The sequence below is a fragment of the Vigna radiata genome, chromosome 8 (genome assembly GCF_000741045.1).
Source record: "Vigna radiata var. radiata cultivar VC1973A chromosome 8, Vradiata_ver6, whole genome shotgun sequence".
Lineage (NCBI taxonomy): Eukaryota > Viridiplantae > Streptophyta > Magnoliopsida > Fabales > Fabaceae > Vigna > Vigna radiata.
In genome coordinates, this window is record NC_028358.1 from 25,566,443 (window position 1) to 25,580,035 (window position 13,593).

The 13,593-nt window shown below is 33.2% G+C and overlaps 1 pseudogene; it reads left to right on the top strand.

Annotated features, from left to right (window-relative positions):
* The window catches only part of LOC111242283, a 31,658-nt pseudogene that overhangs the window by 11,941 nt on the left and 6,124 nt on the right, over nt 1-13,593 (top strand).

Sequence of the window (13,593 nt, forward strand, 5' to 3'; positions counted from 1 at the left end):
TAAAACATTTTATGATTCTCGCAATTGCTCGAAGAGGAGAAACAAAGGCGTTGGAGCTCTCACGGCATGGTCTCGCGACGATGCAAGGAGTTCGCGATTCTCGCGGCGATGCTAACTAGCCTGGAACACCCTCTGGCAATTTCAATCAACCTCATACCATCAAGGTCTGTGCAGTTACCAACAGATAAAGACTAAAGCCCATGGCAGAGAAAATCTGAAGCAGTTTGTGCAAGGGTTTCATCAATTAGGGTTTCATATTGGCAAGGGGAAAACACTTTCTTTCTTCTACAGCGGCTGCTCGCGTTCTGCCATGGCTTTAGTGAATTGGACTAGTGTTGGTGGTTTCCTGGGTGACACGATTCTGGTTTGATTGGTTGCCATGGTTATTGGATGAAGGTTTGAGTGGCGCGAGATGGAGAAATGGGGTAGATGAAATTTGCGCTTAGGGTTTTCGCAGGGCTTAATTTGGGGTTCTTGGCTGTTGCGCAAATTTGCTTTTCTCTGGTCCCGATTTCTGATGTAGGTTGTGCGAATGAGATGACGACCATGCGAGGAGCTTCACATCTTTTGGTTCATGATGAAGATGGTGATTTTTGGTTGTTGCTGCGGAGGCGCGATTCTAGGTTGGTTTCTGTTTGCAGGTGAATCTGGACTTGATGATGAATGAAGAATGAAGATGCTTCCATGGTTGACTGCCAATTTGAAGCTTCAATTTTTCTCTTCTCATTTCAAATTTCAATTAACCCTAATGTTTCATTTAGAAAATGTCATGTATAAAGGTTTCATTAATAAAAAGCCACGTATAAGGGTATGTGCATGTCATGTCTCCAAAATTATCTACGTCACCCTCACAGGTAAACAAAAACTTAACCCCGTTAAGTTGATTTAACGACAGGGATCTAACTGATTCAATTTTTCAATATTAAGAACTTAATTGGCAAAACTTAAAAGATGGAGATGTAACTAGAACAACTCCACGAAAATAGGAACCTTCAAATGAGTTTAACCTAACATAAACTTTGATACTATATTAAAAAATTATGTTAGATTAACTTAATTCTAAAAAACCAAAATTATAAAATCAAATTAACACAGTTATATACAGTAATTTGACATATAGTATCTACCGAGTTAAAGGTATGTTTTTGTAAACTATCTCCCGCCGATTAAAAAGCGTCCATTTTGTTCACGGGGGAAGTAGAAGGAAAAGGAAAAAAATATAATTATATGAAGCTGTTAACTTGTCCCAATAGGACTGCACTCGATGTTTTATACACGATGCTGATTTGTTTCGAGCTACGACTTTTGAAAAGTTCTTGAACTACTAAATCCATGTTCTAAGTAGAAAATAGGGTTGCTAGTGTTTGTATATATTGCAAGAGGAAAAACTCACAAGACTTCGTAAACGGCAAAACAAGCACGAAAGTAAATTCAATGTTTGAACTTCAAATCACGTGGTAGAAGTAAGGCTAAGTTACGTACCTAATATATCAAATTTGAATCCTTCCTTATTGACTACGTTATATCTATTAGCCACTGCAATTTAATATCCTAAACCATCTCATGAATTGTTCAAGGCTTGCTTTTGGTTTTGGTTAGAAAGAAAAATGTTACTGCATTCTCATAAGTCCCTTTTACAGTTAGAAATGACAAAAAAAATGTGTTCATGGATATCCATAGATAAAATCTGCGACGGATAGTTGATACTTACAGATATTTACTATTCGCGATTCACAGGTAATGGGTCTTTTAGTATCTCCTTATAAATAGATCGGGTGCAGATATTATACTATCCGTACTCGCGGATATTTACTATCGACAAAAAATAAAAATAAAAATTTTATTTTTTTTATTAAATTAAATTTAATTAAAATTAACTTTAATTTATATTTTATAAGATTAAATTTAATTAAAATTAAATTTTAATTTATATTATATTTTATATATTTTTGTAATTTTATTTTAATTATTTATAAAAAAATATTTTTTTTAAATATTCATGGGTATCTGCGAGTACCTACGAATATTCATGGGTTTTAAAATACCTACGAATATTTTTTAAACGGATATATGTACCGGTAGCGAATCGAACAACGGATGAGTTTTTTTTGTCAGGTCGAATTGCGAGTAGACATTATTCGTACTTGACCCCACTCGTTGTCATTCCTATTCACATTAAATTATATAAGTATAAATTTTGTTTTATAATCGATTTTGTAAAATTAAATTAAATTTAAAATTTACTATTTAATAAATAGCAAATTTTATTATAATATTTTTTTAATAAATAACTAAATTATTATTGTTTTCTCTATTTTATTTGGAATATGTATGAAGTGCATTCAAAATTCAAAGAGTATGTAAGAGTGGATGCAATTATTTATGAGCGAAGAATGTATGAACCCTTTTATGCTAATTTAAAGTCTGATATATTTTCTGAAAAATACATCAATCTTCCATGATGAGATCATAAGCCACAAGGCGACACAAGGTGACGTGTGATGATGGTCACTTTTAAAGACAGACAAAAATCAATGTCTATATGAGGTCGGTGAGTATTTAAAATTGGAAAATGTTTTTCTTTATCAACTATTGTTTGATAATTTTATGATAACATGTATGTGATATAGTTGATTATCGGTTCGTTTTAAATATTGTTTTTAAAATAAATTCAAACAGATAAATAAAAATAAAAATATATATTTTATTGTTAAAAATTATTAAAACAATATTGTTAAATATCATGATCCTTTAAAATCATGCTAGTAGCCAAAGGATTGGATTGTTTTATATAAGACAACATGTATAAGAAATTCTACTAAATGGTTACTATAAATCACAAATCACATGACATTTCATCCTTATTAACATAATGTAATTTGATTTGGGTGTAAAGTTAGGGATGAGTTGAGTTTAAGTAAGTTCAATAAAAAATAAATAAACTAAGTCATATTTCTATATAGTTTTATTAGACTTAATTTAACACAATTCACCAATAATCGCAGTAGATCAATTGGGTGACGATTTTTGAATTTTATGTATTAAAATTTTAAATTTTTAACACTAATTTTAATACTTTTTAATAACATTTTCTAAACAGATGTAGTAAGTATAAATAAAAAAAATATAGCTACAAATTAAATTTCTAAACAAAAAAATTAAAAACTAATTAGTTTGTCCCACATTACGTGTTTTTATAATGATTTTAGTTGGGTTAAGTCTGAGGTTACACACATAATTTCTCATTCAATTCATAAAAAAAAATAAAATTGTTAGCTAAGATAAGTTTGAATTTGATTAAAAAAAAACTCAATCTAAGATTGGATTAAGTAATTAAATTATTTAACTTAATAAGGAAAAATCTATTACGAAGTGTCTTGATTGTAGGGGTAGACCAAATTGGAAGACAACTTGAATATAAGTAACTTAACAATATGATAAATAATATTATTATAGGAGAGACTGATCAAATAACAGGCTTTATTCTAAAGTAAAAATTGGTGTGCCGAAATATCATGTATTTCTTTTTTCATATAGGTATAATTAAACCTTCTAACCACTTGTAGATATAATAAATTTAATTTTTTTTTATAAACTTTTTGCTAAAACTCAAAATTTTCACGAAGTTTAGTATTTTATAACTATTCCTCTCCCTTGATTTCTTGTTTATTGTGTTGTTGTTTTTTTCTTTTGAAATAATTTTTCATTGTGCTAATGTTCAGGTTGGAAATTTCATTCATTTTATAACTACTACTTTAATTATTTTTATTTTTATTTAATTAAATCTTAGAATAAAATTTTTGGATTTTTCTCATATTTATACTATAATCTCAATTTTGTCATCAAGTTACAAGACTGACTGATCATATGGATGAGTTTATTATGTGGAATTCGTATTTAATTTATTTTGTGGATTGTTATTTATTTAATTCGTGAAATTTGTATATAATTTATTTTGTGTAATTAATTTATTTCAGAACATTTTCTTTATCTTCATATTTGTCATACACCCACCAAGTCATCATCTTCAACCTCAAAAACCCTAATTCCTCTAGCCATCATCTTCTGCCATGTGTCGTCACCGAAAATCATCGCAGGAGCAAATTTTAACCTTTCATCGCACATAAAAAGAATCCTAAAATCGCGAGTTTCATCATCTCCTCCGCAACAATCTCGCCTCCATGTGTTGCTTGCATCTCTCTCCTCACGCAACCACCGTTAGAATCACCATTGTTGAAAACCTTCAGAGATAGATATACGAATTCGAACCACTTAAACTCCCAATCTCATTACGAAACACAACACCTCCATGGAACCTACAAAAAGATCCAAATCATAGAACCCAGATTGTGAACGCGTCTTCTCCTTCGGCACACCTCCATAAGCTAGTGTATCACACCTACAATCAAAGAATCAACCAAAAAATCCTTCATCGTATCTTCACGTGAAACCACCACTAACTTCATTATAATCCAAAATCGTGCCACCACAAACTACTCAAGTTCGTTCATCCGTAATCGACAAAGCCCAATTGTGAGTTCATCGAGAATAAAAAACCTATCATCTACAAAACCTAAATCCAAAACAACCTCGCACTACCACGATCCACTTCGCACCTTCATTCGCGATCAATACCTACAAGGAAAAGAACCCAAAACGTGAACCAAAGGGACACCGCGAAGAAAAAACCAAAACGTGAGCCTGTTCATCATTTGATTCCTCACGAAGCCTTCTCCAGCACCAACACACCACGAAAAGAGGCCATGCTGCACCAAATCCCTATCCTTATTTTTTCCTAACCTCAATATCAAATTAAATAATGCCACATCATAAATTAAACCTCAATTCCACATCATAATTTAAACCCCATTTTCACGTAATAAACTCATCCACATCATTTGCACCATATAACCACATTTTGACGCCTTTTTTGTCTATTTAACATAAATGACCTGTTTATTACACATTTTAAAAAGTGATGACCCAATTGAGATAACTTGAAACTTGATGACCGAATTGAGATTCTAATACAAATATGAGGATTATCCGAGAGTTTTAACCTAAATCTTAATGAGATGGGTATCAATATAGATCCCATGCTTGGCCAAAAACATGTCAGACTACTAAGTTGACATTTATTTAACATTTCCCTATTCATTCAGCATAACATCACACAAGCCACCTACTCACAATAGTCCAAGGTTAACCACGATAATTCATAAGCTAACTAGTATTTGGACCACTAGTTCCAAACTTATTTAGGTAAGAGTCCATGAACAGTGGTATAAATAACCCATCTTATGAGGTATGTTAATAACGTTCATTAATTACTACATTTATTACTTATTGACACACTAGGCTGATGAGGACGTCGAATTGTCTTTTGAAGGCACAACACCTACCTAGCTCAAGAAGGACAAGTATCTTGGAGAATAAAGACTAAAAGACTTGAAGTGTTTGGAGTGACCTTGAAGTATTTAAATGACACACTTTCGACTATGTAAGAATAATTGGCGCCTAATGTGGGACCAACTTTTATTCCATTAAGAAAGCGTTTATGGTATCTAAAAAAGCAAAATGATTGGAACAAGGAAAGAAGAACCCTTATCGCCTGACATAGTTTTAATCATAGAAGCCAAAGTGAAGATGTAGTTGGAGTTTATTGAGTTTAAGAAAAGAAGCGTTGAGGAGATGGGTGTCTTGAGGCAAGAGAATGTCAAGTTGAATGGAGGGTCGAAGTTGAAGGAACAATTGACAAGGGAAAGAAAAAGGAAACCCTTGATAACATAAATTCGGTGTAGGAAACCTCATCTCGCACTGGCCCTATCCGTGGAACTGAAGAAGAAAGCAAGTACAACCTTACTCCTAAGACACATAATTCCTCAATAGTAGGAGGGAGTCGTCAACATCCTTTTATAGACAATATAACTTATACCCCTTTCCTAAGCAGTGGAAGGCTCTTACCCTAGACTAATATGGTGGTAGCTTCAACCCAGATGAGCATATTGTCAACTATACCACTAAAGTTATTCTATACTCGGCTGACAATGCCTTTATGTGTAAAGCTTTTGCCAAAACTTTAAAGGGTCGATCTTAGAGCGGTTCACTCGTCTCCCCCATATTTCATCGATTGTTTTGATACGTTGGCGTTAGTGTTTACAACATAGTTTGCCATGAGCTGACATCGTCACCTTACTCTCTCACACTCCTAATTGTTAGGCAAGAGAAGAGGAATCTCTACGAACCTTTATTGAAATGTTTACTAAAGTGGCTCTGAAGATCAAGAAGCTAAACACCAAAGTGGTTCTCCATTATATGATCGCAACATTAAGGTCGAGTCCCTTTGCGAACAAGTTGTGTATGACCTCTGCCTACGAGTATGGATGAGCTAAGGCATCAGGCTACCAACTTCATGCGGCTAGAAGAAGTAAGAAGGTATTGAAACAACATAAAAGTAGAGACCATGCCAACTGAAAAGAAAGTTGTTGAACTTGACCCAACTCAGATGGGTAGCTCCCGTTAGAGGGAGCCCAAACCTACCTGGTTCTCGCATTACACGCCCTTAAACGCCTTAGATAAATGTGTTGGATGAGGCATTGCACGCATACCTCATACCACCACCCAAGAAATCTCAAAACCTGTTGAACGCTGACATGAACAAATATTGTAAGTATCATTACAACAATGGTCATACCACGGATGATTGTGCTCCGCTCAAGGATAAGGTTGAAGAGTTAATATGGGTCAGCCACCTTATACGATTTGTAAGGCACAAAGATGCAGAAAGTTCAGATTTCAGGTATCGAAGACCCGACGATTGAAGAGAGGGTCAATGAGATAGAGAAAAGGAAGAGAAGAAAGAAGAATTGACCCAACCTGGGGACAAAATTTTCGGTTTTAGGCCTCCTTTGAGGGGCACAATTAATAATATGTTTGGAGGGTTCGCTGGAGATAGAACCTCATCTTCAACCAAAAAGAGACATATGAGGGTCGTACAGTTAATGAATGCAATATCCCAAAGCTTTTTAAGAAAGAAGATTTCTCCTATTACATTCATGTTAGAATTATTGGTTAGTGTGTGTGAGTTGTGTGTATCTTAATGGTAGAATAATTACTAAGTCTACCTATGTTAGAGTAGTCAGTAAGACTAAAGTAGGGAGTAATGTGTAGGGTTATCTATAATCATTGTACCTAGCAGTCTAGGACAGTTTCTTGACCTTCCATCTCCCTATTGTATCAACTCTTTATCTATATAAATAATAGAACGTGAAGGGTCCATTAAGCCCTTTAGAAATATATTTTCTCTGTTTTAAATCTTAACATGGTATCAGAGCAGGTTCTCTGATCCTCTACTGGTTGCCTTTCCTGTTCGTCGCCGATCGGCTGCCATGGCCGCTAGCGGCCCCCTAAAAGTTTAGTCTTTCAGCCTTTGTGTTTTAGTGGACAGTCCTGCAGTTGCCCCAGCCAAGTTCATGTTTTTCTCCGCCAGCCGCGACCCAATCAATCTCTACTGTCAACCATCGCTGGCCACCGTCCGCCGTCGGCAACCACCGTCCAGGTTCGACCGGTGACCAGCAGATCTGGATCGTCACTTCGAGCGACGGCCAACCACGCCTGTTCCGATGGCTACCTCTCATTCACGTGCCGCCACGACCACTCTAGAGGCAAATGCGTCAGTTCTTTCTTGGATCGTTGGTCACTTTCTTCTTAGGCTAAGTTTGGCCTGTATTTCTTGTGATACAGTGCTAAGTACCACCATTTGGGAGTTGTCCAACAAAGAACTTTGGACCTCCAACCTCTCTTTGCACTGCAAATGTCGTGATGTAACCGCTCATGTGGAGTTGTTCTTTGAGACCGTCCGCTGATTTGAATCTTTTGAAGTTATGGGTTTCAGATTTGTCCAAACCCTCATACGGATCGATTCTCACCCGTTCTTCCACCTTCACGTTCATGTCGTTCAATCGTGAGGGGGAGAAAGTTTAAGCCACTGCAAGGTAGTGTAGTCCCTCTGTTGCTATTAGCCTTTGCAGAACAGTTATTTCTTGCAGATTTGTTGTTAGCCATTGAAGGCTCCCCATCGGTTAATGATGGAAATCTAGTCTCTGCAGTTTGTTGTTGTTTGCTGCCTATTGTGTCGGCTTCATTTATCTGTGTTTACCTAAAGCAACTGTGATGCTTCCAATTTCAGTCAACAATTTCACTGTTTCCACCGTTCACAATGAGGGGGAGTATGTTTCCAAGACACTGTAAGTCAAGTATGGCAGTCCAAGCCACATAAGTATGGTAGTCCCTGTAGATTTGTAGCTTTCAGCCACTACAGGCCCCATCACCCATCAGTCTTAGAGATGGGGAGTTCAAGTCACATAAGTATGGTTGTCCCTGTAGATTTGTAGCTTTCAACCACTACAGGCCCGATCACCCATCAGTCTCAAAGATGACAGTCCTTGCAGTTTTGTCGCATTTAGCCACTATAGGCCCCATCCTTACGTGATGAGGGATTTTGTCCTTGCAGATTGTCATTGTCCACCATTACTCTCCGTCATCCACTCTTGAAGTTGAAGTTTCACAAGATGTTATTAGTTGTTCGTTGACATGTGATAACACGCTACCTCACACTCTTGAAGAAAATTCATCTAGTCAAAATCGAGTTTATCTATTTCAAGCTTGGTTCATACAATTTGTATGCTCCAGCTTGAGAGGGAGTGTTAGAATTATTGGTTAGTGTGTGTGAGTTGTGTGTATCTTAATGGTAGAATAATTACTAAGTCTACCTATGTTAGAGTAGTCAGTAAGACTAAAGTAGGGAGTAGTGTGTAGGGTTATCTATAATCATTGTACCTAGCAGTCTAGGACAGTTTCTTGACCTTCCATCTCCCTATTGCATCAACTCTTTATCTATATAAATAATATAACATGAAGAGGGTCCATTAAGCCCTTTAGAAATATATTTTCTGTGTTTTAAATCTTAACAGTTCACTGATGTTGACTTTCAGGGGGTAGATCTGGATCAAGATGACCCTATGGTCATAATAGTTGAAGTGGAGAATCTTGATGTTAAAAAACTCCTAGTTGATCAGGGTAGTTCATTACAATAATTATACTCTATTGTAAGACCTACAAGAATTTAGAGTTGTTAGAAGAAGTAATGACCCCTTATGATGAACCCATGTTCAACTTTTATGGAGAAACGGTGTCCACCAAAGGCTATATCGACCTCTATACCACCTTTGGATAAGGTAGTTTGACAAAAACCATACCTATTGATACTTGGTAATAGATGCAAGCAAGCCTTATAATATCTTGTTGGGTCGACCATTACTTAACTCGTTGGGTGTCGTGATGTGCACCCCTCATCTCTTTATGAAGCTTTTGTCCTTGTTCGAGAATATTATCACAGTCCATTGTGACTAAAAGACGACTCAAGAATGTTACATTATGAGCCTGTGGTTCCCATTTCCCCGCTCAATATCAACAATGTCGAATGAGCAAGAGTAATCGACATAATCATAGAAGGTGACAACCTCAATCCTATAATAGGCAATTATGCAAGGGTGAAGCCGATTGGGGAAACCAAAATGTTTTCTTTATAAGAGGGATGAACTCTAAATATAGGAGTAGAAAAAGTGCAAAGGAGAGAAAGCAATAGGCTAAGTTTTATTTGATAGTGTCGATCTATTCACATGGACGACAATCGACTTAATGGTGGAGAAAATGGATCTCTCTCTCTTGTCACTACTGCAAGAAGACTACGACCCTACATCCAAAGCCACAATGTTGTGGTTAAAATCAACTACCCAATACAAAATATTATGCAAAAACTAGATCTCACGAAAAGGATGTTGTTGTGGTTTGTGGAGTTATCAAATTTTGCTATTCGGTACGAGCCAAGGGGGCCTATAAAGGCCTAATGCTTAGTAGATTTTACCAACAATTTACATGGTGAATGTGTCTTGGAAGGTGAATGGTGAACCTTATATGCAGACAACTCTTCTAATCCAAAGTAAGTAGTGGTCAGTATAGTCCTTGAAGGACCAAATGAAATGTTTGTTGAGAAGTCTTTGCATTTCGGTTTCAAGACATCAAATAACTAGACTAAGTATGAAGTCATCATAATCGACCTTACACTTTTGGCTTTGTAAGAACACTTGTAATTATCCTCTTCATTATCTTTTGTGATTTTAGTCTTCTTAATTTAAAAGTTTGTAATTTATAATTTTACATATAACCTGTTACCTTTTTAATTTAACCAATAATATTATTTATTAGTATATTAAGTCTTGTTCTTATAGAGTCAAATGTCTATTCTTTAAAGACTCAAAAGTCTTTAATATCCAAGATACTTGTCCTTCTTCTAAGTACTCCTCCTCCTTGAGCTGGATAGGAGTTGTCCTACCAAAGACACTCTGACGTCCCAGTCAGTTTAGTGCATAAGCAAATAATAATATAAAAATGAATAAAAAAATTAATATACCTCGTAAGATGTGTTATTTATACTATTGTTCGTGGATCCTTACTTGAACAAATCTAGGCATACTGACCCAAATACTAGTTAGTTTTTGAATTATTGTAGTTAACCATAAACTATTATGAGTAGATGACTTAAGTGATGTCAATTGGTTGTCATGTTGACTAAATAAGAAATGATCAAATACATGTCAATTTAATAATCTGACATGTATTTAGTCAAGAACGAAACCTATACTCGTACGTAAATAAATTTATTTATTCAATATAAAATTAATTCCATGATTCTACTCCTCAAAGTTGTAGATGATCTCTTAATTGTGTTTTGCTTCTATCCGAAAAGTCTACATGAATTGTTATTCATAAAAGAATATTAATAGCATCATCAATAAATGGTCCACATCTAGGGACAAGGATTTATTTTAGCATAAAGTTGAGTTAAAATACAATGAGTATCTGATTATAGTACAACATTTTTATAACAATTAAAAAGTCATGACATTTTTCCATACGATTCAGTCATAAAGTTTGGTTGACATTTTAAGCATAACCAGATCAATGGTTTTATAAATTAGCAGTTATAATGCAAGTTGTTTAGTATATAATGCATACGTCAAGATGTGAACATTGTAAGCTTCGTAAGCTGGGAAATAGACATGTGAGTGAAACAAATTAAATTTAGTTTCAAACCGACAAGTTGGAGCAGTCAAACAACTTTATCAAATGTTCCATTTTATCAGGAAAATGTTGAAACAAAAGAAATGGTCGAGACATAGATTCACATATAAACTTAAAGAGCACTATCAATATATACTTTTATAAATACTAAATTTACGTTTTTAATATATACGTACTATATTATTTTTATTTAAAAATCTGTTTAAAGATAAACGAAAGAAATAAAAGGATATTTAAAAAATTTAAGTGATTTTTTTTCAAAATTTAAAATAAATATATGTTTCAATAATTAATTAAAGAGTGAATAATAGTTTTTTTTTTTTCTAAAATGTTGTAACGGAGATTATTATTAGCAGTATACAAGAAACAAAGAAGCGCCGTTAGAAGGTAGCCAGCCCGTGGTAATTAGGATACTAAACAATTTGGGCTTTATTATTGGGTTACAATTATTTGAGCATTTTCTTTCTTATACTCATGTTTGTTCACCAGCACCCTATATATTGAAAAGGACAATAATATCCCTGTGACTTATATTTTATTCAAGTGCTAATTTTTAACTTTTGGAAGGAAAATATGTATTCTGAATAATATAATTCTAATTTATACAAGAGGTCATTCTAGATTGGATTTTCAAGAAAAATGGATTCTGGTAATCAATTTGGAATATCCAATCTCAGAAGGTACTGATAACAATTTTGGAACAGTTATGGAACTGTGAAAAACATCTATAGAAGATATACTATGAAATTATGCATTGATAATTTTGAATCATATGTTTCACAATGTGTAATGTTTTCCATTTTTATTTTGAAAAGGTTTTCATATAAAGTAAAAAGAAAAAGGTTATGGATTATCTATTCTACGCGATCTTTTTCTATAGTTGTAATGAACGTGGAATTTTGAAATAAATTATTGAACAAAATTTGTTAATTTTATATATGGATGTTGGTGGTGAAATTTATTATGTTTATTATGATTCAACTAAGGATAAAATTGTTGGGAATCTAAGTATGAGTCTAAGTCTCACATTGGATAGAAATATGAAAGTAAAGCACTATATAAAGGTGAAAAACCCATTAATCAATTGTCTTAAGGTTTTGGGTAAAGAGTGTGTCAATCGTTTATATAGTTGGACTCAAATATTATTGATGTTTGTGTAACCCAAGGTAACTTCCTTCTTAATAAATCCAATAGAAAGATATGACTGTTTGTTTATATTACGAGATAACTAAAGATTAATTATGAAAGATAAAATAAGTAGCTAGTTTGTAAAAATGGTAATTAAGATTTCATAAATATTATGATAGAATAGACTAATAACCAATGAGAAATCAAAGTTTAATTATATGATAAAGAATTCTGATGAAGTATACAAATATTATAGAGTGAAGCTAGAGATATTTATAGACAACTCTCAGTGAAATTATAAAATATGTTTGTCTCATGTAAGGATAGCTAATGATTAATTATGAATGATGAAATGAGAAGGTAATTTGTAAAAGTAATAATTAGAACTTTATATATATATATATATATATATATATATATATATATATATATATATATATATATATATATATATATATGATAAGAAAGTCCTATTATAAATAATGAGAAGTTCAAGTTTATTTATGATAAAAAGTTTTGATGAAGTATACAGTGTCATTAAAGGGATTTGTAGACAATCGGGAGTGAAATTAGAAAATGTGATTGTGGCTCTATATTGTAAGGATAACTAATGACTAATTATGAAGGATGAAATACAAAGTTAATTTGTAAAAATAATTATTAAGACTTAGATATTTATGTTGATAGTCATATGTAAGTAGACCAATAACTATTTAGAAGTCCAAGTTTATTTATACGATAAAGAGTTTTGATGAAATATACAAATATTATAGTAGTATCAAAGGTGTAAGACTTAAGAACTAAATATCTAGAAAAGTGACAAGTGTGGATATCATGAATTAAAATAATAAAAGATAAGTATCACAGAAGTGAAATACGACACAATTGATTAGATCTCTTTATTATGGATTGAAAGTCATGTGTTTGATTCTTACTTTATGTATAAATTGTGTTTGAATTATTTTATTATTATACTAAATGATCGTACGGTATATTTTTGTTGTATAATGTAGTTTTGTTAATTATGTTTGATTGTTTCAAGTACACGTTATACCTTGTAAAATTGACATGTTCTTCCTCTTGTTATGTTGTTGGCACATTTCTTTGGATTGGTGATGATATTGTGGTTGTAGTATGCTTAAAGCCAAGATTGTATGAAAATAATATGGTAATTACCATTGTGACTAAAGAAAAAAATTTAAATATATTATAATGCATGAAAATTATAAGATTTTACATAATGTGGAATGGAACGTTGGTGTAAAATTGTATAAAGTAATATATATATATATATATATATATATATATATATATATATATATA